General features: G+C 38.8%; 1 protein-coding gene and 1 long non-coding RNA gene across 3 annotated transcripts in view; one reads left to right on the forward strand and one right to left on the reverse strand.

Annotated features, from left to right (window-relative positions):
* The window catches only part of astn2 (astrotactin 2), a 295,092-nt gene that overhangs the window by 254,841 nt on the left and 14,053 nt on the right, over positions 1–26,198 (reverse strand). The window contains exon 1 of one of the 2 annotated variants that reach the window (XM_077496751.1): positions 9,657–10,272. The exons of the other annotated variant lie outside the window; for it this stretch is intronic. The gene's annotated coding sequence lies outside the window, so the exon portion shown is untranslated. Of the gene's footprint in view, positions 1–9,656; positions 10,273–26,198 lie in introns of those variants that run through there. 2 annotated transcript variants of the gene reach the window in all.
* On the forward strand, positions 5,732–7,001 carry LOC144002407 (uncharacterized). The gene is made up of 3 exons (XR_013278733.1): positions 5,732–5,935; positions 6,376–6,606; positions 6,879–7,001. It is a non-coding gene; the product is annotated as an uncharacterized LOC144002407 (long non-coding RNA).

A 26,198-nucleotide genomic window follows, 5' to 3' on the forward strand; every position in this document is an offset into this window, starting at 1 on the left:
CCTAGATCAGTCTGCAATTGCTGCATGGCAATAAGACCGTGCTACTGTTTATTTGAGTATGTTTTATTAATAAAACGGGCCATTAAATGGGCAGAACACTTGCACTGACATGTGTAAAAAATATGTAGCACTGCTTGTGTTTGCTTGTCAATAAAGGGAGAACTGCAGCATTATTATTGTTTTCTGGCTTGCTTTTTCCGTGCCGAGTGTCCATAAAGCGTTAGCAGTCATCCTATACGCAACCTTCCATCCTTAAAACCTTCCATCTATCCATCCATTTTCCGAACCTGTGAAATAAAAATGTGAGCTCCTATGAGGAAAAGACTATTTCACCTCCATAGAATTGAAAAATATTGTGCCGATCGTTTTAACTGTATATTTTTACGGGTCGAGTGGACATGAGAAGGGATATGATATGGGTATGAATTTTGGTGAGCCACAGTATGATTTGAGTAAAATCTTGGAATTAAAGTAAGATCATCAAATAGAAAGTATATTTAGCACCGAAGACTGTTCTTATAGCTTTCTTTGACCCTTGAATAAAATACTACTCCTGCAAAACACAACTTCTCATGGAAAATATCCTCACAACTTCTCACCTGCTCATCACGAGCACCACACTCCAGTAACACTGGTTTGCGAGGCTCCGTGGAGGTTAACTTGAGCAGGGAATTTTGCTCTGAGATGATATGCCTAAGGCGTACAAATAATATGATATTTGAATTTGGTTGTGCAAAGTGGGCAATTACTTTAGAGTTTGCCAAGCACCTGGTAAATCAGAAAGTAAAAGTATCTTTTGTCCATGTTTATTCACCTTCCTGCCAGTGACTCAAAGTTTGACTGCACACTGAGTTAACTGAGTAATTTTATTTTTAAATAATGGTTTAATTAATTTAAATTAGTATATGTATATATAGCGTTAACTAATTAATCACAAAAAAATTATCGCATTAAACATTGAACTCAACTTTATTTATAAATCACTTTAACCAACCATTGCTGTATACAAATCACACTATATGAATAAAATGACTTGACTCTTAATTTTGACCAGGGATGATCCTTTAGCTAACAGCGGATGGTTACATTAAATGTAGCACAGGTTGTATTTGAGCAATAAACACAACTACATGCATTAAAAAATAAAGCATTTAATAAAGGTTTGTGTATGACATTCAGAATATTTGCTTGTGTCAAAATATTGGTTTTTTTGGGGGGGTTTTTTTCATTTTAATTTATGCAAGTAATTAACCAATTAGAATATCAGGACGATGAGCGTGTGCAGTGGATCCAAAAATGTTGAAGATGTCCTCATAAAATTAAATGTCGAAATAATTAACACATAAATGTGCTCTTCAAATTTGGCGGGCAAAAAAACGTTGATAAAAACAAGTTTTGTTTTGTTTTTTGTTTTTTAATTACGTGATTAATCGTGATTAATCAAAATTCTAAGATGTGATTAATCTGATTAAAAAATGTAATCGTTTGACAGCTCTAATATTTATCTATCTATCTATCTATCTATCTATTTATATGTATACGTGACGTGATTGTCAGTGATGTGCCCTCACTCGTCCTTGCTTTTTCTTCTCTTGGTGAAAACACTGATGCTGTTCTAAACATCCATCAGAGGGAATGTTGGGAAAAAAGCTCCCATTCAAGTTCAATTATTGCCTCTCTCCATCAACACCATTAGCCAATTAATTTTAGCGTATCTTTTCATTAGAGTTCCATGTAAGTGAGGGACGAAATGTCAATCCAAATGATAGTAGTTTCAAACTAAAGACATAATTGGACTTGGGCATGGCTATCTTGTCTTTGAGTGGCTGAGAATGTGGTACAAATGGAATGAAAACCACTTAAAATAATTAACTGCACAACAGGTTGGTGGCAATCAGAAAAGTCTCTCTGTATCCGGAATAAAATACTGTGGCGAAAATAAGACAACTGACCCAACATTTAAATGGAAATTCTAATTCAATTCCTCTGTCTCTGCATGAAACCGTGCAATGGCCAGCTGTAAAGTATTCTTGGAAAGGTCTACAACAACAACACAAGATAGCCGGTGGCAGTGACACTACTGTATGTTCACATTCAAACCACTGAAATGCTGGTTATGAAATGTACTGCAGCCTCCATATTGTTGACAACATTAACTATGGAGCATATGCCCTCCATGTTCACAGCATCTGCCACAACATTCTGCCTGGACTAGCCAACATATGGGAGGAAAGTGTACTATACCATAATCTGTAATTATCTTTCATCAACGTCAGAAGGCTGAAGTGTTTACTGAGCTCTCTGATGCTTGTGTGTGGAGTATTGTGTCGCCCTTTTAGTACTTGTGTGTTTATGTGATGCATGTGTGAGAGTGTAGTCTTAATTTCTTTTCTTCTTACTTTGAAAATATACTAGTTTTCACTGGACTACACTTGCTTTATGAAAGAGAATACTCAGTTGAAAAGGGTAATTGAGGGTAACTAATTTGCTAATTTGCCTCTAGGGTGTCCAGACGTCCCAGGTAAACAGACTTAATTTCGGATTTCCGGATTTCGGCAGCATCATTCGGCAGTAAATTCTGTGTGGAGAAGCAAAAGAAAGCAAATACTGTATCCTTTTGCATTGGGCAGTTAACTCGAGACCACTCATACAATAGGACATCTCAAGCATCCATAGAAATACAAGATAAGCGAAGATAGCATTTAGCATTAGCTAAAATAATAACACAACCACCAGTCATCAGATTGTGTAGCAATTGAATTCCAATTAAATTTGTTATTAATAGTTTCTGGTGAGAATTTATTGTAAGTTTGATTTTCAGTCAAATTCAGCCTCCCGGTTTTTAATTTTGAAAACCTACACCCTCTAAATTTGCCAAATGAAGCTAACAAGTCAAAAAGAAAAATGTGAACCTGGAAGAATCCACTAAGCTCATGTCCATTTTTTATTTATTTTTTTTAAATGCAAGTTTTCACCTTATACCAATCATAACAGCAAAGCAGTTGTGCAACAGCCATTTCAAGTATGAGGAACAGGTAGCAGGATGAAGCAGATGGCGCATATTGCAATGACTTTCTCTTTTGTTCAAGCAAAATTTGCGCCTGACGTCACACTGTGAGACAGATGGCTGGGAGTCACGGTGGTGATTGGCTCAATCACTCGGTGGACTCGTTTCAATTGGAAATGCATATTAGGTTGAGGCTGTGTCATCAGAATAAAACGACTGGTGGGTAATTATAACAAAACAAGGATTGCCGCCGTACATCCTTCATTGTTATGTGCAACTGAAAAGTCATTGCGCAGAGAGCCTACAGTATGTGGGAAGACGGTGGTTAAAATTAATCATTTCATTCCAGTTGCTACATCATGTTTAGATAAAAAGTCTATTCATTAACAAGTGTGATACGAATTGGCTCTGCCAAGTCTCAAGGGCTTTTAAGGAATAGCGGACACGATTCACAAAAATCTTAAAGTCAAAGCATGCAACGTTGTACAAAGGAGTTTTCACTATTATACAATTTAGCAGTAATCCAAACAATAATAAAAATGTACATATTTGTGGGAACTGGAGTCAAGTTGTAATTTACAATTTTTAAAATGTGAAGAAGTCCACCATTTGCTTCATGCTCAAATTTAAGTAGCTCTTAATATGAAAAGAAAACGCACCGTGTTGACACCAGTTTCCAACATGAAATGCTAAGGCCATCTATCCACCTATCCATCCATCGTGGCAGAAAAATGACAACATAAAATCAATATTTCACACACCTATGTTCACAGTGCATCTTAATTTTAACATTCATAAACAATCCTATCTGAACCACGGCTGCTGCATTGCTAGCATTACTTATTTTTGTTGAAGTGTTGCAAAACACTAATGTTACTGGTCTGATGTCATTTTTTTTCATTTTTTTTTTTTTTTAATATACAATGAAAAACAAGGCTGTTAGGTGTCCCTGCGGGTGTGCAGTGATTGACAGTCACTCTTCCTGTCTCTACAGTCTATGATAGATTGTTCCTGACAAGGCACGGTGTTTTAAAAATAAATTTAGAGGCATAAGATAGGGCCAGAGAATAATGATCTTTCAAATGATCCTATTAAATAGACCGTTTTTACACATGTAATTAAAAGTGTTTTGTTTGAGAGCTGCAAACTCCCTCTTGAACTCATTTGCTCCCAATAACGTGTAAATAAGTTTTTTTATGTTGTAAGTGTCCCAAAGACATATTTATACGTTTTTTTGTTTTGTTTTTTAATGCTAGACTAGAGCATACAGAAAGCTTTGATGCAGCCTCTCAACTGCAAAGAACGGTTGCAGAAATGGTAGTTATTACACAAACGGCCAACAGGTGGCAGCAGAGCAAAGGAGATCAACCAGGGCCATCTAGAAAAAAAGCTAAATTACTTACAATTTTAAATAGATTTGTGAAAACTGATGAAACTTAGCTCTCTTCTAATGTTAATTGCTGCAAAATGGAAACGGATAGAAACATACTTTTTTTTTTTTTTCCTGGTGAAAGAAGATACTTTAATCTTTCTTTTGGTAGGTTCCATGCTTTTATAGCAATTGAACACAACATTCTGTGGGCCTTGCAAAATCAGTCAAAATCCAGTAAAACAGCCGGGAGCGAACGGGACTGCTTCTGTGAAAATGGCTAAGAGTGAATGAGTTAAGAGTTAGGGTAGAAAGTGAAGTTGTGGTTGACTCAACATAGAGTTGATACATGAATGCACCGACTTCGAAATAAACACACAAGCAAAACTTGCCTTTAACCGAGGTAGCAAGTGCATGGATGACCATAACATTATTTTTATTTTTTACTCCTACAGGCTCTCCTGTATATGAGCGCTGACAATCTACAAGAATCTCAGCAGCAGCACTTGTGAGAGGTATCGATCCGCATGCCCCCCCGCACCTCTCGCAGCGTGAATCCAGAACAGTGCCGGAAAATAATCCTCTCCATCTCTGTCAAAAGAGCGATGACTTTACCATGCTGCAAGGGGACCGCTGGCAAAACTCTTTAGCCTGGAGAGAGAGAGTAAGAAATGGAGGGCGCAGTGGGTGTGTGGATGGAGCGTGTGGGCGGATGTGGATGAAAGAGCGGCTGTTGCTTCTGAACGAGGCTCTGACGTCAGGGAAAAGAAAACTAAGGAAGTGCACGACTTGGCTCAATCCACACCACCATCGATTCACGTCTGACAGGCTCATAATCACGTCTCTCGCCCTCATCATGAGTACAAGTGGATGGGTACCAATTATATGATGCCGTCATATTTACTTTGCCTGTTATTGTCAATTATGAACATCCAAAATAGAACAACTTCAAAAACAGAACAGTTTTAATGCAGGGCACTGTCTCTGTTTGATACGTATCATACGGGGCAACTCCCAGACAATTTGGCACACAATTTGACATGATCATAAAAAAAAATCAGGTAAAATAATGTTCAAATTATTCTGCAATGCCAGCTTTTTTTTTTTTTTTTTTTTACCGTTTCTTGGCCCCCGATACTGATCCCGATGCCCAGCTTTGCAGTATCGGCCGATACCGATACCATAACGATACATGGGTTTTTTTTGTCCTCAACATGAAAAAGCTGTCCTGCCATTGGTTCAGAGCATTCAAGGGCCAATAGGTCGCTTGCACATGTCGTCACTTCCGCCTCGGATTTCTCGTAGTCGCCATGCTGGGTGGCCTCTATTTACGTAGCGATTCGGTCTAACACGTATCTATCACGTTTGTTTTCTGCGTTTAAAATGGTACATTGTTACTGCATCGTTGGCTGTTCGAACAAAGCCAAGGGGGAAAATGGTCGGTCTTTTTTCCGAATTCCGAAAATAACTAGGAACCAGGGCCTGGAGACAGAGGAGTGCGGACTCCGGAGGGAAGTCGTTACTTTGGGCTCGTGTGTGCAGCGATCACTTTGTGAGCGGTAAGCTTGTTTACCTTTATTTAATGCATGAGGATTAATAACGTTTCGACCGCCCATATATGGGCAAGTTGCTTATGTTTTGGATTCATGAGCAAGCAAGTTCGGTAGTACAAGCTGGCTAGCGGACGTTAGCCGAAAGCTAACATCGAACATTTTCACCCAAGTAGTGCCAGTGCAAAGTGTTTACTGCTGAAATTGGATTGATTAGTCTTGGGCTTTTAATGCCGATAACATGTTTTTTGGTGGCAAAATGTAAACTTGGAAAAAAAAGAGACAGAAGGGGCTGATGCAAGAAAACAGACCCCCGGGGGTGATGCAAGAAAACAGACCCCCGGTAGCCTACACATCATGCTAAAGAACTTATTCACGGCCACCCTACTGCGGTAAAATAACCAGTCTTTCCATCTTTTATTTGTTTATATATTTGTTTATTTTAACAGGTCGCCCTGCGCCCGTTTTTCTGTCCAATCATCCCGACTGGGCTCCAACATTAAAGTTGGGTCCCAAGTTACAACATCTATGTCTCAGCCCAGTCGGTGCCAAGATATGAACGTGCACAGGAGAGACAAGCAAAGAAAAGACGACTCGAAGTGGCAGAGATTGTTGCAGTTATGCAGCCAGATGGCTCCAGTAACCTGTACCCTCAAGTCCTGCTGACATCATTGACTCTGGTATGCCACTCAGAATTCATTACATGATATATTGTATGCATGAGTGAATGTATGTGTTTGTTTGTGTGTGTACACGCACCTTATATTTTAGAGACATTTGGAAGTGTTTATAGAAATAAGTATTTGCCTGTAGCAATGTTCATACATTAAAAAATGCAACAAAATGTGTACATTTCTTTTACACTGACAAAAAAAACTATACTACTTTACTATATTAAACCTATTACTGGTACAGTATTTTTTTGTGATTTTTTCTTTATTTTTTTCTTTAGGGATCTCATGCCACACCGACTTGATTGCCAATGACATGATGGAAACGAAGGCGAGCATCAAAGCATTGGAGGAGGACAACATGCGACTGTTTGTTTGGCGCTAATAAAGGCAGCGTTTATACAGATTCTATTGTTGGGTTTGTTTACAAAGCTATACATAATACAAATGACAGGATTTGACTCAATGTGCAATATGGTCCCTCTTAAAGTAATGGCATAAATCTCTATTATTTCTAAAAGCACAAAAAATGAAGTGAATAATGATTAGATGTAGTAATTTCAGGGTTAAAAATTGAACTGTTAATTAATGTAGTTTATTTTAGCACAGGTGCCTACCATCCTGAGATGACGGTATGATGTAATGTTGATGGGGTACGCAATGACTTTCATTATGCTATGTACAGAGGAAAAAGTTGCTCTCTTTTAAATTTGTTTAATGTAAGACAAGTACCAGTACTGTGTTACAGTTTTCCCAATAATCCTTGTTTCACACTTGTCACAAAACCACTGTCCTTTTGGCAGTCTAGATTGGCACACTTCAAGTGATATCATTTGATTTTACAATCTGCTGCAGCACAAAAAACTACTTTATTCCGCATCTTTGAAGTCCATGAGCAAGTGGTAGGTGACAGCGGCTGAGCAGGAACACTGGAAGTCCACTGCTGATCTAGTAAATGCTCTCCCGAGCAGTTCAGGTAAGGAGGGGATTTTGGGGGAAAAAAACTGGCTTTTCCAACTGGCCAAAACGAGCGATCTGGGTGGACTCGCTCAATTACACTTTGTCCACACCACAAAGTCGCAGAAGTCCGTCCAGTTAAACTCATCTGTGCCTGAATCTGAAAATATTACAAACATTGTAATGAAAATATGAAACATAGAATTAAATAAGAAACTACAAAAAGTAAAGCCATACATACCTGGTAATAATATTGGTGTTGTCGTGACAAGTGATGGGAATTGTTGCCATCTGGCACCAGACAGAAATTGGGTGTTGTGACAGCCTCCTTAACCGTGAGATCATAAGAAAAGCTGTCAGTATGCTCAGTAGTTACCATGAACACGTTTTATTGTACTGGAAACTGAAACTAAAAATACGTCCTCTGAGAGTGGTTAACCTTAACCATTTAGAATAAGTTGATTAAGTAACATGTAACTAGTGAAAGGGTAGCATTAAATTTAATTAAGCCACGGGGAGGCTGTGCATAGTTACTTTTTATTCTTATACGCTCTGCCATATTTGCCTGTTATAAAATTATTAGAAAAACCACATCAGGTAAAGCCAGCTGTGCATGTAAACACAATGATAACAGGAAGCCTGAGAACAAATCAACATTTTTGTGTGCAGAATTACCAACACCATGTGGTTTACTTACGTGCAACAGCAACCGTTTCTTCTGATGCGATGTTAAAGTTTACACTCTGTATCCACCCGCTTACAAAATAATTGTAAGCCTCCAGGGATTTTTTTTTGGCGTGTTATGGAGCATATTGTCAACACGAGGTAGGGAAAGATGTCCAGAGATGTCACATTTGGCCAGCAAGCTTTCTCCGTCAAAAAAAAAATCACCCTTGGTCAGGACGTAATTAGGATCAATCCCGCCACACAGAGACACCTTCTGCCTGTATCGTTGTTTTTGATCTTCCGGTAAATCGTGAAAATACTGCGAAAATTACATCAGGTTGATGAGCTCTACCGTGTAACTCGCGAGTGTACCTTGTGAACCGGCGGACACCCAATATGGCGCCCGAAGGAAAAACTCCCATGATGCATTACGATGTGCAAGCGACCTATAGGATATCTTAGATCGGCATGCAGTAAACATGTCACATATCAGTGAATGTCGTGTACCAGCAAGACCCAAGATACTGCATCCAAAATCCTATATTAGAGTTGGAATTAATGGTGTCAGCATGTTACTTGTGAGTACTCACCGATACCGATACCACTGTTTTAATGCAGTATCGTCGCCTCTGCCGATACGGGTTATCGGTATGGTATCGGAACAACACTAGTTGTTCCCTGAGCACTCAAATAGACAGCAAGTGGCAAAATGCCTTTTTAAGGTGTTAATTCAATGTGAAAAATAATAACTTAATTTCATGATAGACAAAATATGAACTTTTTACTGCTGAAATTTACAAAATTAGTAAAATATCTTTTAAAATGTGGAAATCATACTTGTGTTTACAAAAAACAAAAACATTTTGGCAGTACTTTACTTAAATGCCTGCACAAACATTGAAGAATACCATCTATATTTATGTAACTGGAAAAATAATCGTCAATCAGTCAATAGAAATAGTGGCTATATAGTAAACCACCAATAAGTCACGACTATGGTAAAACTTATTCATTGGATAGTTTGACATTTAATTGTTAAATTATATTTCCTGCATACAGATTTTGTTATACCACAATGGCAGAAATGACCATTATTGGAATAGACTTACACTTGGTTTCTAAGTTATTCCTCTTTATGAGCCTCAGTGTATTGATGAGTTTTATTGTTAATCATCTCTTTTCCATTTGTTTTTATGCCAATCTGTCAAAATAAATCTTTATAGTCCATGACACAAAAAAAAAAAAAACCCGCTGCTGTTCTCAAAATAAATAAACATCAACAATCGACTTTTCATTGCAGTTACTAATAAAAACATATTTCGTCATTCATTCGTTAGTGATCAGTATTCCAACATTTGCTTTTCATATGTAAAAGCAATCAAAAGCATCAATCTCAAAGCAAAGTGATGTAAATGCGTACACTGCATTCAACTTACAATAGATGATGATAAAGTGACTCGATGTTTCAGCCAGAATGAACATTTCCAACAATTAGCCTTCCAGACAGGGCACTAATCTGACAATATGTTAATGCTAAAGCGAGGAACCTGAAATGAATGCTAAGACTCCCCCATCTGCATGCGGCCAAGTTATGAAGAAAAAAAAAAAGAAAAAGAACTGATCAAATTAGGCTAATGAGTTGGCAAATTGAGCACAGTTTGTTAGGCCGCATGCTTTTATGTCTGGCGCTGCTCCAAAATGCCTCACAATATTGGCTATGATTAAAGCATCAGTATTCCAACAATATTTAGCCTCCGCACTCTTAGTACAATTGATCAACAACATTGTCTGCTGAGAGTGATCCAGAATCAAATAGCCTTGGTTTGTGGGTGTGCTGGTGGTCAGATTTGGATAATAAGGTATCATTACGAGTAGAATCAGCCAGTGTGAGAGTTGGAGACATCGGGCTTGACCTCTTAAAAATACAACATTGTGGAAAAGAAATAATGAGCGAGCACACGAGGCAACTTGCTGGCTATGTTTCACTCCGATTCAATTCCATTTGATTTATACTGCGCCAAAATACAACAGAAGTTGTCTCAGGGCACTTTTCACATGGAGCAGGTCAAAGACCACACCTGACTTTTTAAACGATTAACCCAGCCACAACTGAACTCCACATCGAGTACTCTATTTTTGGTAACATTTTCTATTGGAAATGGGGACATCTATATATTTGTTTCAGGTTAACTTTATTTATTGATTTTTAATTACAACTGTTAACTACCGTATTTTCCGACCTATAAGGTGCACCGCATTATAAGGCGCACCTTCAATGAATGACATATTTTAAAGCGTTTTCCATATATAAGGCGCTACAGTAGAGGCTGAGGTTACGTTATGCATCCATTAGATGGTACTGCGCTAAAGGGAATGTCAACAAAACAGTCAGATAGGTCAGTCAAACTTTATTAATTGATTACAAACCAGCTTTCATTATTTTCTCTGAGGTAAAGTATTAGTATTAGCTAGCGATCCAAGATGGCGGGATCTTCTGCGCATGCGCGTCATCGATCGTGCAGGGTCACCGATAGCGTCTTGACAGCGAGACCTGTTGCGGCTCAATATTGATCCATATATAAGGCGCACTAGATTATAAGGCGCATGGTCAGCTTTTGAAAAAATTGAAGGCTTTTAGGTGCGCCTTATAAAGGCGGAAAATACGGTATTTATTGTCAATACAGGTTGTCAAATGATATGCTGTTATGTGGTTGTTTTGCACCGATGATGCATTTGGGACTATTCTTGATTTGGTCTAGGTAAGATTTTTTTTTTTTGGACTTGATTCCGTATTAAAATTTTTCTCTAGTACCCTTTCTAGCATTTTTGTTTTTGGTAATAAATTGTTTTGTTCAGTACACCTTGCACTCCTGCTTGCATACATTTGGGTTCTCATGCACGCCAAACCTTGACAGACAGGGTTGGGTGACTCCAATAAAATGTCATTTTTAGGGCCACAATTTGATCAGGAGTGGCCCTGCTGCTATTAGCAGCATTATTATTAGCAACAGGGTGCACCATCATCCAATTGTGAAACCTGTTCTGAAGAGAAGCAATCTGGACACTGGAGTTCTTGACAATTATAGAGCAATGTTCAATCTGCCATTTATTAATCAGTGACGATGTCTATGAACGATATCACGCTGGTACTCAGACAAATCACAGTACTGAGACAGCCCTGATCAAAGTTTTAAATATTGTCCTGGTTTCATTTGATGCACATTATGAACGGCCTCTCAGGCACTATTGTTAACTGGTTTAAGCACAACTTGACCAGCAGCATATCGCCCTGCTTATCAAGGAGACACAACATGGACTGTGGTGTTCCCCATGGTTCAATTTTAGGTCACTTTTTAGTTTGTACATGCTGCCATTAGGCAACGTCATCAGGAGACACGGAATTAGTTTTCATCGTGACACTGATGATGCTCATGTCTACATTTATATGTCTCCTAATGACCCGGCAGCAATTGATGTACCTTTTAATCGTATTTCAGACATTCTGTCTTGGATGGCAGAGAATTTACTACATCTCAACCAGGACAAAAAAAAAAATCTGAGAAAAAAACAACTTTTACCTAAATTAAGTGTTGTAATCCTTCACAAAAAGTTAAAAACCTGGGGGGCATTTTCTACTATGAACTTATTTTTATTCCACATAAATGTTATGAAACTATGTTTTTGTCATTTAAAGAATGGGATTTTTTGTTTGTTATCAGGTTTAATTGGTTTTTAAATTTCAAAATAGTTTTTTTTAAACTGTAAACAACTTTTGAGTTGCACGTGTATGATACGCCACAAATAAGGTTGAGTTGAGAGAGAATTAAGAATCAGTGCTGTGATGTGAATATACTTAATATATATACTTAATATACAATAAATATAAAGGAGAATTTAACAACAAAATACTACTTGTACAAGGGTCACAAATTATTGTAAATGTAAATGTTTTACTAGCCTTGTTGCAAGTAGCCTGGTTTTGAGGGGGCGGTAGTATTTTAGGAAAATGAACAGATGCATTGTTGTTGTATACCGTGACATAGTCAGCTGAAGAGTTCGTCAAAAGCAAGACAGTCTTTTTATTTCTAAAAAGGATATTTAATATTATTGCAAACCGCTGTATGTTTGAACATCACACAAACCCGAACTTTGGTACATTAAACCACAGTAATCCTTACTAATGACTTTTAATGTCTGAAATCCACTGGTAGCACAACATGGAAACTCGCACTGTGTAATGTTGTTGCATCACAACTTCGAACAGCCACGGGGACAGGCAAACACCGGGCCAAGGCTGAGGTTAACGAGCAGAAAAACGACAAGGCAGCACAGGGGAGTGTTGGAGCTTTTGACTTGGACATGATGGTGCAAGTCATGGGTGGAGAAACTTATTATGCAAAGTAGAGAAAAAAATTTGTATGACTTCCTCACACACAGTTTCAGAAACAGAGAGCAAAAGATTTATGTGGTTGTTTAACTTCATATTTGATAGGTGTGCAGACATTACTACCGGTACATGAGCAATGAAAAACAAAATTTCCCATAATATGTCCCCTTAAGTTCCAAACTAATACATCATTTTGGTTTAAGGTATTTCAAAGATATTACCTGCGCTCGCCTTTCCAAGATGAAAATTCAAAATTTAATTATCATGAATGCCAACAGCGATCGTTGCAAGGTATTAAACCTGCAGTACAGCCAACTTTTATATTTCCACTTGTTGTAACATTACCAGCTGTAAATACAAGAGAGTCAATCTTTTTTACATACAGGATCGATGCGAGGGTTCGGCTCTGTCGTTAATCACCAACGGCACCTTTTATGAAGCAATCTCACTTTATTCATAAAGGATAACAGTGTGGCTCCATTAAGGTGTCACGCTATTTATCTTTCTTATCACCTGCCCGTGGCATTACAAAAGTGCCTTGACGCAACCCGTGCTCCTCTCCATTCCGCTTGTCCCTTTGCCCTCCTTCGCATATAAAATAATTGGAAATACATGGAGGTAATAACAAGGTGGGCAGTTTACCGGCGATAACAAGAAGGCAGTGAAAGGGGAAAACGTCTTCAATTGTTAAAGTGTGCGGGCGAGCAGGCCGTGCGTGCCACTTGAATTAAAAAGAGGGTCGTAACGCAGTTATCTTTAATGGTCCGAGGTAAAATGATTAGCCAAGGTGGGAAATTTTACAGCGACACAAGTCACAGTGATCGTGTTTTGGAAGTGGAGGTGCATTGAACGGAAAAATTCAGATTCCTGGCCAGAACTGTTTGTGGCGTACGAATCATGATTTCAAAAAATTGGAGAGACCCTTCTTGCCTTATTGATGCTCTCGATACTGTTTAGATGATAAAAAATGTATCATGTGATTTATTACTCACTAGCTAAGGAAGACATGTTTTATGAATGTCGAGCTCGGGAGTGTTTGATGAACTGCTAGTTTGATCTTTTGCACAGACTGCATCTGGAGTCATCAGAACATGGATGCCGGGCCCTGAAGGCACCACGGCAATCTGGTCATTATTGGGTGATCAACTTGTTTTAAACATACAATATAGTAGAAAACTATATTATAATCAATACACCATGGACACCACATTTAGTTACCGTTTATTTTTAAAACCGGTCTAAATCCCGATTTTATTTACTCACACATAAACATAAGCTTGTGCTTGCTTTCTCTGGTAAAATTGTAAATTACCATGTTAACCACACAGTATTTTGTCGCTGTCCTAAAAAAAAAAAGCACACTCCTTTAAAAAAAGAAAAAAATATTGGTAATAGGAAGTGAAGGTTTGAACCCTATTCTATATGTGGGAGATTTCTTTCTTTTGGTATTTTGCTTGACTAGTACAGTTATAATCAGGTGTATTGCACATTTGTACATTGTTTTAGGATCACCGCGACTCACCTCGTTTGCATTCAAATCAGGGAGGTAGACATTGCGCTAGCGGAAATTGACTTGCACCAAATCTGTCTGCCTGCACCTCGATGAAACCCACCAAAATCACATCACACCACCTGCACCACCGTTTAGACCTGCTTTTTGTGCGTCTAAAATTGAGTCTACTTTTCTATCACCAAATTTTGCGATGCGTGGCAGCCGCATCAGCTGAAACATCCAGCGAGTTGTAACGCGTCTACTAAATTTAAAAACACGCTAAACTTAGACTTGCCTCAGCATGAGAATGAAGCATGTTTGCGTACGGACACCTGTCGACAAAAAAAGGGCCCCTTGAGTCCACTTTGTAACTCTGTTTATGAATTTGTAAGTGTTCCACTATCCAACATTAGTAAACGTGTTACACTTTTTTGTACATTTGTTTTGGAGTTTGTACATATCTTTACACGCCCTTTCGATGTCGGCGCATAATACAAGTTACATGACCATTGTGAAATTAGGTTTGCTATGTCTCGTGCATTTTAAAGAAATAAAGTGAGGTTACAAATTGAGGTGCGTGACCCTTTCCTCACCCACATTATTCAAACAACATCCACATGCATGCTACTATGGTTAATGTTCTCATCAACGGATCGGTGTTGCTCGTCACCTTTAGTTTATCTTACCTTAGCTTCCATTACCGCTGCACATTCCTGGTGCCATTTGCTGGCCACCTTGCCTATTCATTCTGCCTTTAATCTTGCATCTGCCACGCACGACTGGCCTTATTCTCCTCGCCATGACCTCTTTTATTTTGCCATATGCGTGCCTGTTCATCATGCAGGTCATTCGATTTTTTTCTCTTACTTACTTTCTCTTACTTCTCTTTATTGTTTTCCATTATTTTGTCAATGGAATATCGAGGTGTTACATTGCAAATTTATATATTTACATATTTTAGTTCCATATTTTTGGGCATTTTTTTTTTCAAGGAGTTATTAAGTGATGCATGGGCATTACATTTGATTAAATGTTAAGAATTATCGATTATTGCAGCAAATCATAGCTAAACCCCTAGCAACAAACACGATGAAGTGAAAATTGAGCACAGTTAGTCATTTTCCCTCCCCGGAGTCATGTGACTCGTTAGTGTTAAAAGCTGATGTGTTAAATTTGCTATTACAGCTCTCACACTTATTGGTCACTGAAAATTCAAAATGGTACCTCGTGGCAAACAACTCTACATAAAGATGGCAATTCCACAAGGTTGATTAATTGTTCAAAACATGCCCCACACTTTAAAGTATCTAATTCTTATTTGTTCATTCAACAAATGTCCAATTTTGGAAAAAGCACCTAAAATTCACAATTTCTCAATATATTGTTACTTTAAAATGTTTAGCATTACAAAAAAAAAAAAGTTCAACCTTCTGAAGAATTGTACATTTTCCGTAAGAAATCTAAATTTATTATTTCTTAACCAAATTGAGACTTTCTAACTTCATCCATCCATTTTCTGAACCGCTTACTCCTCACAAGGGTCGCAGGGGGTGCTGGAGCCTATCCCAGCCGGCTATGGGCAATAGGCGGGGGACACCCTGGACTGGTTGCCAGCCAATCGCAGACTTCAAATTTTCAAAATGGCCCACATGTTGCGGAAGCAATTTCCCACTGTAGAAATTTAACAATTACACATCAAATTCACCATTTATTGGCCAATTCAAAACATTCTCACTGCAAAATAATTCAACATTTCCAAAAATTCATAGTTTTAAGCATTCCACATTTTCTATAACATTCCAAAATGGACACATTTTACAAAATCACCTGTATCCTTTAATTGAGCATTTTTCATTGCTTACATTTCCTACATTTCAATTAACTCTCCAGCATTATCAGCTCTTCAGCATTCACTCTCAATTTCTAGCTCCTCCTATCCCATTAATGAGAATAATCTCAGTGATGTGCTGTCACAGTCCATTTAAAACCAATCACGGCTCACCCTTGACACCATCCCTCGCATGATCGGCCCCCAGAGGAATCGTTGTTACAGTGAAAGTATCGAAGTGGCGTCCACGTATACCCCAGCCCCTTCTTTCTATCTCCATCCGGTATCTCTGTATTGCTTTTTCATTAAATCCAGCTCGTCCACCCGGCTAAAAGTGTACTGTGATAGTGAGGAGTTATAAAAATAAAAAGAAGACGACGGCATCTTGGGCAACGCTCCGCCGTCATGTTATGACATTAGTGAGCTGCCTGTGACTGATCAAGGTTTTATCTACAGCCACAGATGTTCAAAAGATCGTAACCACTTTCCAGAGCAATATTTGAGCCGTGGGAGTTGCATCTTCCAGCTGTCAGCGAGGAGCTCTTGAATTGATAACACATGGAAAAAAAATAAATCAAGCATACCCCACCCCTGTCTGTCGCACGTGCATGCAATGGCGCATTCCAATAAAGTCACTTTACAGCAAAATTATTTCAAAAGACAGACTTCACGGTGCGCCCTGACGCTTTGTTCTCACGCTACATTTGTCAGCAGAAGGTCTGTAAATCCCCGATCCCAGTGGTCAGCCCAACGCAGCGCGTCAAAAGCTAAAGGGCTTAACAGCTTTGTAATTATTTTAAAGGTTTATCTCGCGTGATTTGCGTCGACATCGGCAAATTAAAACGTAAGTAAGGCCTTCGATGTATTCCGGGGAGACGACACAATTTGTTTATGCAGCGAAGCAAAGGGTGGATTATGAGCGCAATGTACGCTTCGCCTCATTAAGACAGACAGAGAGGTAACTTGGTGTTTATTATCTAAAGCAGGATACACACATAGCGATTTTTATCACGTGCAAGTCCCCACACAATGAGAGAGAAAAAAAAAAAAATCATATGTATTCTTCATTCTCTTACACTACGTGATCTTCAACATGCATAACGATATCTCGATTACCAATAAATAATGAGACTGATTTGTGGAGGGGCTCACGTGCGGCTGATGCACGCCCATGTCAGCCTGAAATGAACCAGCCGTACGGTAGTTTTCCCAAAATTACAGATGTCCAACACGCCCCTGGTGGAATCAAAATTTGACTATTTTTCTACTCAACTATTTAAAAAAATAAAAAAAATAAATAAATTTTAAAATCCACCACCTACCTGTTTCCCCTCACGGAGTTCCGTTTTTATGCTGCAGGTTCAGACCAGCTCTGCAGTCGACATTGTTTACCATTGCCCTTATTTTACCGTGTTGTCGGTTGAGCTTGCACAGCCGCAGGCGGCGCAGATGGCTCAAGGTTTTTTAAATCTTTTTGCTGTTGTGCAAGGTACTAACAACAAAACGTGAAGACTGTGGAAAGAGGGTTAGCCTTTCAGTGGTAGGAAATTTTTATAAAAAAAAAAATCATCATTCATCATTACAAAGAAACTGAATTAGTTGACAATACTGGAGGGGATATTAAACGGGATTTAACCAAACTTTCCGTATGAACAAGTTCAGTTGTCTATTCTTACACTTAAGTACATTTTTGAATGAGTTATATATGGTACAAAATGTTTGAATGCTGAGGACTGTGACAGATTAGCCTATTGTAGGAATTAGAAACATCCACCTCCTAGCCTTATCTTACTTTCTCTCTAGTCTCCTAAACAAAGCTAAATTACAGTTTGTGGGAGTGAGGCAGCATTTATGACATTTCAGAATGAATAATAGGAAAAAAATATATACTTCCGGCTGGCAGAATAAGATTGACGACCAAAAACTTTGCGGTGTTTGGGGTTGTTCTGCCAGATATATCCCAATAGGTTTACGTATCTTTTGATTTCCTTCAAACAAAAATATACAATATTCCATCATAAATATGTAGTTCTACAGTAAAGACGGAAAGACTGTCTCATGACAGATTAGCCACTTCTAGGTTATGTATAAATATGTTCGGTTTGATTTTCTTTGAGTAAATTAGCAAAAAATAAATAAATGCCTAGCATGGTAGCTGACGTCAACATACAGTGTGCTGTCCTTTTCCTTTTCACCATCAAAAGTGTGTTGTACATATGTGTCTTGAATCACCGCAACAGAAAAGTCAAGCTCAACCAATCATAGCCTTCTTAGTTAAATAATACTGGAATGGACCATTTACCGTAGCCGAACACATTGCCCGCCTGCCTATCTATCTATCTTAGAAGAACTATCTTACCCTAGCTAGCTAGCTTACCAAAGAATGAGATACCAAAATTAATGTTACGTTAGTAGCTTGCTGTTGTCATAAAACCTTTATTAACACTACAGGTGGTGTTTTACAAAATAAACAGAAATAAAATAAAACTATTCAGCCACCTTGACGACCCCCGACAGGCACGGAACAGGAAGGTGTTTGCATCTTGATACTGTCGCCTTCTCATGTCATACTGAGCAGGCCGTGGCTTCCTTTCCCCACGTTTAATTTCCTGTACTATGATTACCATCATACGTATCCTTTTAGCTATCACTCTACTGTATTGCATAACTGCCCCTGTTTTGCTTATGATGAGTTTTATGTTTTATGATAGATCACCACTTTTGAGCAGAAGTCGGGGAAGTTGTGGCAAATCTCATGCTGGTGGTCAACCTTGCATGACTGCTTTCAATGACTCAACTCAATTCTTACACAATAGGATAGGTGGATTGAGCCTATCCCTCAGAGTCCTCTGGGTGGCAGCAGAGGTCCACGCACATGCATCTCTGAAGAGTGCTTCCAAAGCGCCACTGCAGCACGCACACAAAGTGAGTGAGTCACTGTTGACCACAGAGAAGAGAAACAGTACTGTAATGCTCAGAAGACAAAAGGGAGGGAAGAGAGGCACACTAAAAGACTGGAAGACCTTTTGATTGGAGCTGATATACACTGGGAGCTTTCAGTGGATGTCCTCGTCTTCACACCTCCTCCTCCTGCTCGTCATTCTCTTTTTACTCTCTCTTATCTGGTGCCCTTTTTCATTGCTCTCACCTCCATGCAATTCAAAGTCAACCTCCTCACCAAAGGCCCCATTTATTGAAATGATGCGAGCGCATTTTCCTGTGGGCCGTCGCAGAGAGCCATGCTGCGGTACAAAAAGGTCAAATAGAAGATTTGGTCATTAGAACATTTTTTCTAAAAAAAATAAAAATAAAAATAAAAAAAAGAGAGGAAAAAAAAACGAGGTAAAATCAAAAGAGATACAATAAATACTACCACGGTTGGACAGACCAGAATGGACAGAAACAAAATCAGGGATGAGTTCATGCAAGTCCTTAAAACAATATCGCTCTTTTTTCTTTTCTTTTTTTTTTTTGTATTAAGTATTAGGCCTATACAATTTGCTTAAGTCAGCTTCTGTTTTTTATTTTTTTTTGTAGTTGAACAAATTTGAAAAACACTTTGTGGTCTATAGATGACAGTTCCAGGCTGGGCCACGAGTCCTGGCGGATTTCGCCAACCCCGTTGTTTTTTCAGGTCCCGTCCTGGCTTCTTTTTTTGCCATGTATATGTCAATTACTGCCCTGCGATTGGCTGGCAACCAGTCCAGGGTGTCCCCTGCCTACTGCCCAGAGCCAGCTGAGATAGGCGCCAGCAGCCCCCGCGACCCTTGTGAGGAATAAGCGGTCAAGAAAATGGATGGATGGATGTCAATTACACAGTCGTCATAGCGATTCAAACGATAAACCCATGAAAAGTGAATTAAACTGCTAAATTCCTTCCAATTTACTTTCACATTACCGTTTGGGTTCTCATTCTCATCCACATTTACTCGATACCAGGCATATTTTCGTCATACGTGAACTACAACTACTTCCTGATTTTGCGTCTAAAAATCATGGGAAACGTAGCCCTACTGTTCTCCTTCTGCAGTCACCGGTGTTGGACCCAACATAACATTCTAGCATCTAGCGGCATATTTTGTAACAATGCGAGCCAGCTTAGTATAGTTGCTGGGACATCTTGTTTAGCACTCTTGAACTGTCAACCAAGATAGCATTAGCATTAGCTGAAGTAATAGACCCTTGCAATGTGACGTCACGTTGAAGTGCGCCCCTAGCGGTCGGGGGCAGGGCGTCAATGCGAGTGAATTAGAAAACAATCAGTGTGAGCTAGAAAATCGGTCAAACAGTTGATAAAACAGCGACCAATGCTATGGTGAAGTTGTGCGCGGCCAACGGATGCTCTAATGGCTCAAAGAGAGATGAGAGCATTCTTTCGGCTGCTGGTAGCGATTATAAACCCCGTGAAAGACAGTGAGGAGTAAAACACTAGCACGGTGGCTAGCGTGAAACTACAACCCAACTTTTTATTTTTGTAGCTAGCGGCTTCAAACGACTGGTTTAAATGATTCGCAGTAATGTATAGTGTCCTACTCGGGACGTTTTTTGTGACACTTGACATACTTCTCACCTTTTAACGAAAATCAAGATCTCTACATTCATTTATTATGGGATGTTTGCCCTCCGGGAGGCGCCGTGGGAGATAAGCAGTGACGTCAGCTGGAAGGGTCTATATACGATTTTCAGCGAAATTGTAGCAACCTGTCACAGCTGACTTTGAGTGAGAGGCGGGGTTACAGCCTGAACTGGTCGTCAGCCTAATTCTACCTCACATGTCTAGGAAAATACCAAAAGAAAGAAAATTCCACCCCAATGCACAATATGGGCACAAAAACTAGTGCCCGCATTGGCTATTGGGTAATGCGAACAAAGCACAGTATTCTTTGTCACATTATCATTGATGCACACAGCTGACCGAAATTTAGAACTTGAACCATTTGCTTCCAGCCATTGTGATGTCACTGTGAGTGCACGTGTGCAATGCCATCATAAATATAAATCACATTGTTCCAAATCAATACTACTTAGTTTTGTAAATAAACAGCCTGTATGTATGAGCAACATTTGATATTGTGCACTGTACATCATAATTTACTGACATTTCCTTTCCCAGTCTGCACAATGGCGTTAATGCACAAAACCACTTACCAGTATTACATTTTGTGATGCAAAAGCGCTTGCGCAAAACTTATTATAGAGAAAACTTTTATTGTCACGTAACAGTCACGCTCGCTAACTTTTCAAATAATTCTTTCATTTGCTTCATGTCCTGCTGCCAGGAGCACAGAAAAAAAAAAAAACGGTGATAATTTTCACTCGGCGGGCCTCACAGCTTTTCCATTATGCTACGGGGTTCCCGAAGTTCAGGGCGGCATATTGAGGAGCAAATTGCAGGCAAAAGCATGATGGCAGTGAGTGGAATCAATTACAGGGTGTACGACACACATCAAAAGGATGAGGCAAGCACGCTATATTTATTAAAAGAAGAAGAAGGAAAAAAAAAAAGAGAAATGTCACCTCGCATTCTTGGAAACTACCTCCGGGATATTGATAACCCCCCTTCTCACTCTTTTTTTTCCCAGTTAATCTTCCCTGGAGAAGATTTGATGCTATAGGTGTCGTATGAATCGGAGGGAAGTTAATTGAATGCGCCATAAAGATGTGGCCATGTGGCATAGGGCTACAGTAGTTGCTATAGCAAAGATACGGTAAAGAAAAGTCATCTATCCAGGCCTTCATACCTTCATTTTCTAGTACCAGCCATGAAAAACTCTGTGCTATCACATGTCGTCCTTTTGCTTCTTCAATTGCCATTTATTATAGAGGTAAGATGATTATTAGAGGACTTTGTCACTTGGTAAACTGGTGCGTTGAGATATGAGTTTATTGATTCCGTGACCATGTTTGTAACGCAAAACATTTATACCTCAAATCATCGTTCACCATTGAAATGAATGGAAATGCCTTTAATCTGTTCTAGCAGACCCAAGATTATCAAAGAAACATTTTTGTAATGTTTTTTCAATAAGGACACTCTATAATATTTAATACTTAATATAATACTTTATAAATATCATAATAACATAATTACATAGCATGTAAAGCAGTAAACAGTTTGTGCATTATGATTTAATTAAATTCAATGTACTGCCCCTTCTCACGTGCCCGACAATATATTTCAGTCATATAGACGAATGATGAGTTTCCACAATTCTCAGTGACTAAATAAGCTGCAATAATATTAGTCATTTTTTTTGCAGAGGATAAAAAATATATGTGTATGGGTATTGTGGAAATATCAATGCTAATCGATGGCGTCTTCCATTATGTGTTAGCATTACGCTAGCCTCGAGCTGCTTGTAATCATCTGTTTTTAAGTTTAGTTTGAGGTTAATTAAATTAACTTTAAACATACCCTATTTTTGTAGACAGGCGCCTGTGCACTCGGCATAAAAGTAGGCAAATTGTCCTTTTCATGCCGGGACAATTCTAGTTTAGCGTGATTGTGAGTTTGGTAGACTTGTTGCAACTTTCTGTGTGTTTCAGTTGACCAAGCCGCCATGCACCCGGTGCATTTCGCAATTTGGTGACAAAAGGTAGACTAGATTTTAGACTTGCAAAAAACAGGTCTATCTTGCGGCATAGGTCGTGTAACGTGATTTGAGTGGATTTAATTGAGGCACAGGCAGACAGATTGTGGATGTATTTTAATCATAAATATGACGACAGCGTGAGTTCATTGAAGACTTTAATTTGCCATTAGTTGTGATTCGGAGTGTGAATACTTATTTGTCTATATGTGCTCTAGATTAGTTAGCGATCAGTCCAAAGTGTCCACCACAGATAACCCGTATAGAAAATTTATGGATGATTGATATTTTTCTAAAAAAAAATAAAAAATAAAAAATAAATAAATAAATAAATAAACCTTAAAATCTCAAATTTATTTTAACGCATTCATATGTATTATGTGTTTTCATTAGAAGATCTGTCCCGCTACATAAAGCAGCACATCACGTCTGCTATTTAGGCAGGTTGTGGTAAATGCGGTAAAGTTAGAGTCAAGTTGTCAAACGTCAATATAAGCTATATTTGTTTGGCAATTAATTGAGGCATGGCATCCAAAAAATGTTTTATGTTCTGTCCATGAATGAGAAATAATAAGGAATGTAGTCAAAAGACCAGAGCAGAAGCATCTGCTTCAACTTAAAAGCTTCTATCAGCCTTTGGCTCTCTTCAATCATTTACTAAGGCTTTTCCTTTCATTTTTATTCACCCTGCATTTAACCAAATCACGGCCACTTTAGAGAATAGAAGTCAGCCAAGACGATAAAAGAGCTCCCTGCTGAGAAACAAGTGTGGTTACATCGTCATCAAAAACCTGCTTCCTGTCAAACTCTTGTCACTTTTTTTTTTTTTTGGTTGGATCCAGCACGGAAAAAACTTCCTGGAAACATTGTTGCTTTGAAAATAATACATTTACCTAAAAAAGCTTTCAAGAAAATGAACTTCCTTGAAGCTATTATGAGTTATGTTTTTAATAAGTGCTCCTTCCACAGTCCACTCAGAAATCACCACTATAGAATGGCACTATGTCAGATGATCTGCTGCTTCTGTTCAAATGTGTCCTCTGGTGCACCACATTGACTTGAGATACATGCTGCTCAGCTGTGGAAATGTTTTCCTCACCATGGTGGAAAAACAACAACTAATTGTAGAATTGGTCCAAAATTACACAATACTCTGTTCAATCTCACATTACAATACCACACCAGTATCAAATATTGATGCTGAGCGATGAGAAAGAGGGACATATTGTAGATATTTTAACCTATAAAATTTGGTTTGGTTTGTTTCTAATGCTGCTTTAAACTTCACATGCAATCATAGCTTTTTCAAAATGAACCTGCTGTATTGAGATGGATGACTAAGATGCATAAGAGTTACTTGAAATAAATTGAAACTTGCAGAAGAAAAGTGGTCAGGATGGAAGAAAAATAATTAGGCCCGTGTAAGTTAGATATGATGTTTGTGCTTGAAGGCAGAGCAAATATATGCATCTATTTCTTTTTTTGTTCTGTCTCATTTTCTTCATGAGCTCAGTGTGTGGAAAAATCATGTTGCCGACCAATCATAAGGAGAACGTTTGATGAATGTGGAAAAGTGCCTTCTGAGAGAATCAAAAGCAACAAACAATAACCAGAGAAAGAAAAGCAGGCTGTGTTTGAGCCTCCTGTGGTGCCTGTGCTTTTAATGCAAAGGCAGTACAATAGCAACCAGAGTAGGATACAAAGAAAGAGCTGAAAATCGTAAAACATTAAAGTGGATCTTGTTTGGAATGTACGATCACAGACGGTACTGGAGCTTGTGTATGTTTCCCTTTCACTCAAATGTATTTGATGTCCCTTCATGATTTACGAATAACGTTAACCTCAGAAGGCCGATGATTTGGGAAGCACACGGTTGTACTGATTGAGCTTTTCCTCTCTCCCACTCCACCAAATAAAACCATATTTTGTCGAGTCCAAATAATTTTGTCACTGGCTCCAAGCGTAGCTTCACGGGTCCCAAAGTAGCGAGTGTCAGCACCTGCTTGGCTCAAATTGTGCTCTTAGCATTGCCTTAACTTGGGCAAAGGAACCAGGACGAGCAGTAAGATATCAAGATTTTGTATTTTTTCCAAAACAAATTCTTACTGTTGGTCGTAATCATGTCAAAACAAACTAGTACTACATTTGCCGCGTCCATTAGCCCCACAGCTCTACAAAATAGTCTACTTTTATTTTCCTCTGCTTCACCTTCATATCACCCTCACAGTAATGCATTGTATTAAATGTGGCAACTTTGTTTAAAAAAAAATTTGCATACCTGATGTGGAGCTAGTACTTTAAATTAACCTCCATGGAGCATGTTTTTGTAAAAAGCAGACTGAACTGCCATAGAAAAAAAAAAATGAATACAGTATGTTCACGCGTTTGAAGTATTTTGTCATGTAAGTGTCGGGGATGTTTTTGCAATCAGTGGGCCGGCTTCCAAGTTAGCCAGTGGGCACGCGGCGACACAGCAAGCTGTGCTCCAGAGAGAGCTTGTAATAGATTGGGGCGATTCTTCGTGGACATGCTGGTGAGCAGGTGGCGCCTTAGCTGGCGCAACACACATCGGTGCATTTACCATTTTCTGGCTCACCATCTGACTATAAATCACACAGACTCCAGACACATTTCTAATAACCGGAGATGCAACTAAATGAATTCGGTTCAGACGGAGGCGACTGTCTTTGCAGGTTATTTTTCTCAGTAAAGTAATAGATGCTTCCTGCCCAGAGACTTACAAGAATCTTAAAAAAAAAAAAAAAAAAAAAAAACAGCTATGAAAGTCAAATAAGGTTTTTTTTTTATTTTATTTTCCACTTGGATATTGCCCTTGCTCGGGACATTGTAGAACTGCACTCCAAGTGTCCCCTTTGCTCACCTTTAGTCTCCTCTTAATAAAACATATCTTCTCTATTATTGATTTTTGTTTGCATGTCTCAATCCGATCGATGCAGTCAATATAGCTTGGTTTTCGTAATTTTGCCCAGTACTATTTTCAGACTGCATTACCGCCGGGCACTATTTTTCTGTTTGTTCACACTGCGCCCTGCACTACATATAACTGATAGACACGTACTAATCTACAAGTTGTTCTTCTTTTCGAAGTTATAATTACGGCGGAAGGTGCGCCTAGCATGCAGTATGCAGTGCGTCTATTAGCTGTATGCAGCGCGCCGCACAGTGATACGAACGAACAGAAAAATAGTGCCCGGCGGTAATACAGGCTGACTTTTTTTCTAGGGCAAAGTTTTGGGATGCAAATGTATCACTCTTTTAAACACAAATTGTTTTTACAAGAAAAATGCTTTATTTCCGTGATCCCAGCCAACCTGCCGGACTACTTTTCCGTTGACAAAAACCTGACCAGAACTCGTGTCACAGAACGCTGTCAGGGGTATGTCAGTGCTGATCGCACACCACTGGAGGTGAGGATGCAATACAGATTAATGTCCAAAAACCCAAACAATCCCTTTAACAAGACTGGGGGCGCACACAAGGATAACAATGAAAAAGACAGATCATGACTGAACTTAAAGAAACATGAGGACAAAATCAAACCTAAGTCATTACAAAAGTAACAAAATCAACCCAAAACCAACCCAACCATGAGTTGTTTTTTTTTGTATATGTGGCCTTCAGAGGAAAATGTTTTGACATTCCTGGTCTAGGGTGTACCCT

This window comes from Festucalex cinctus, chromosome 15, assembly GCF_051991245.1.
Source record: "Festucalex cinctus isolate MCC-2025b chromosome 15, RoL_Fcin_1.0, whole genome shotgun sequence".
Lineage (NCBI taxonomy): Eukaryota > Metazoa > Chordata > Actinopteri > Syngnathiformes > Syngnathidae > Festucalex > Festucalex cinctus.